Genomic DNA, 2,428 nt, shown 5'->3' on the forward strand with positions numbered 1-2,428 from the left:
TCTATCCCTTTCTCTTTACATTTAGCAATTTAATTTCATGCAATCACCCCCATCCCTTTTAATTTCAGCAATTTAATTTCTAGCTCTTTAATTCATGCAATTTAATATTCTGCAATTCTCATCTTGATTCCGCTCAACTAGAACAAACTTCTAATCCGAATTGCTCATTCAACCAATCCTTGTGGGATTCGACCTCACTCTATTGTGAGTTTTTACTTGACGATAACCGGTGCACTTGCCGGAAGGAATTTTGCCGATTGTGCAATTTCCTAAATCGTAGCTATCAAGTTATGGCTAGATCAAGTTTATGGCGCCGTTGCCGGGGATTGGTTTTTGATTGACAATTCTCAAATTGGAAGTTAACTAGATTGAGCATTTTTCTTGTTTTGTTAATTTAGTTCAAGTTACTTGTTGAATTTAATTTCTGCACACTCTGTTATTTGCTTTTTCTTTCTTATGCCTTTTATTTCAAGCAACTAACTCACTGACCCACTAACTATTTGAATTAATTCCTCAACTGCTCTAACCATACTCTTCCATTAACCAAGAGTATTCAACTTGTTTGTTGCTTGTGGTGTGCTCTTGTATGACAGGTAGGAGAGGAGAGACATCAACTCCTCCATATACCGAACCAGAGAGGACCCTTCATAGACTTAGAAGGGAAGCAAGAAGGAAGAGGGTACTGGGAGAAGAAGAATTTGAAGGAGAATCTGAGGACAACTTTGAAGAAGCTCTAGATCTCAACATGGATAGAGAAGTTCACAACCATGAGAGGGTTGATGGAAACAATGTCATTCCTGAGAGGAGGGTTCTTGGTTCATACATAAACCCAACCTCTGGGAATTGTGGTAGTAGCATTCAGAAACCACCCATTCAGGCCAACAATTTTGAACTCAAACCACAGCTCATATCATTGGTGGAGGATCATTGTTCATTTGGTGGAAGTGCTAATGAAGATCCAAACCAACATCTCACCAAATTCCTAAGAATTTGCGACGCTGTGAAGTCCAATGGAGTCCAGGAAGATGCCTATAAACTGCTCTTGTTCCCATTTTCACTTAGGGACAAGGCAGCTAAGTGGCTGGAATCATTCCCAAGGGACAGCCTAACAACCTGGGATGAGGTGGAGAGCAAGTTTCTGGCACGTTTCTACCCCCCACAAAAGGTCAATAGGCTTCGATCTGAGGTTCAGACTTTTAGACAACAAGATGGTGAGACGCTCTACGAGGCATGGGAGAGGTTCAAAGAGTTGACAAGGAAATGCCCACCAAACATGTTTCCTGACTGGGTGCAATTGCATATTTTCTATGATGGACTTTCTTATGAATCAAGGAAGGCTGTAGACCATTCATCAGGAGGTTCATTGAACAGAAAAAAGACTGTGGAAGAAGCCATTGAAGTGATTGAGACAGTGGCTGAGAATGAGTACTACTATGCTTCAGAGAGGCACAACACTAAGGGAGTCATGGAGCTGAACCATGTTGATACAATCCTAGCCCAAAACAAGGTGTTTGCCAAGCAACTAGCAGAGCTCACCAGGAAATTAGACACAAAGCAAGTGGCTGCAATACACACACAAGATCAAGAGGAAGTAAGCATTGAAGGAAATGATTGGGAAGAGGCTAACTATGTGGGAAACCAACAAAGGCAATCATATGATCCACATTCCAACACTTACAACCCAGGATGGAAAAACCACCCAAACTTTGGGTGGGGAAACCAGCAAACCCAACCACAAAACCACAAACCTTATAACCACAACCAACACAATAATTCCACATACCAAAACTCCAACCAAAGATCATACCAAGCCACACAAAACACTTACTCCCAACCACCATATCATGGCCAAAATAACCAATCTGACCAATCCAATCCGAACCAACAATTTCAAGATCAATTAAACAGGATAGAAGGAATGCTTGCAACCATGAGTCAAGACATAACCGATTTGAAAGCTTTTAAGGAAGAAGTAAATTCTAACTTGCAAAACCAAGGAGCTGCCATCCAGAAGCTAGAAAATCAAATTGTGTATTTGTCTAAGCAAACCCCTAGGCCAAGCGTTTCTCATGCTGCCAAGGCTATTGCAAGGGAAGAATGTAAAGCCATAACACTCAGAAGTGGAAAGAAGCTAAGGGAGATCTCAAAGGAAACCACAGAGGATGAAGCAAAGGAAGATGTGGGAGACAAGGAACAGGGACAATCTTTTACACCATCTGCAACAAAAGAAAAAGAAAAAGAGGTCCTGAAGCCTTATACACCCAAAGTACCATATCCTCAGCGGTTGATGAAAAGTGAAAAGGATGGCCAATTCTCCAGATTCTTGGAGATTTTCAAGAAGCTTCAAATCAACATTCCGTTTGCTGAGGCAATAGAGCAAATGCCACTCTATGCAAAATTCTTAAAGGAATTAATGACCAAGAAGAGA

The 2,428-nt window shown here is 41.1% G+C and overlaps 1 non-coding gene across 1 annotated transcript; it reads right to left on the bottom strand.

Moving 5' to 3' along the window:
• Positions 1-1,171: 1,171 nt before the first annotated feature.
• Positions 1,172-1,275, bottom strand: LOC112700113 (small nucleolar RNA R71). The gene has a single exon (XR_003153034.1). It is a non-coding gene; the product is annotated as a small nucleolar RNA R71 (small nucleolar RNA).
• Positions 1,276-2,428: the final 1,153 nt, after the last annotated feature.

This window comes from Arachis hypogaea, chromosome 6 (assembly GCF_003086295.3).
Source record: "Arachis hypogaea cultivar Tifrunner chromosome 6, arahy.Tifrunner.gnm2.J5K5, whole genome shotgun sequence".
Taxonomy (NCBI): domain Eukaryota; kingdom Viridiplantae; phylum Streptophyta; class Magnoliopsida; order Fabales; family Fabaceae; genus Arachis; species Arachis hypogaea.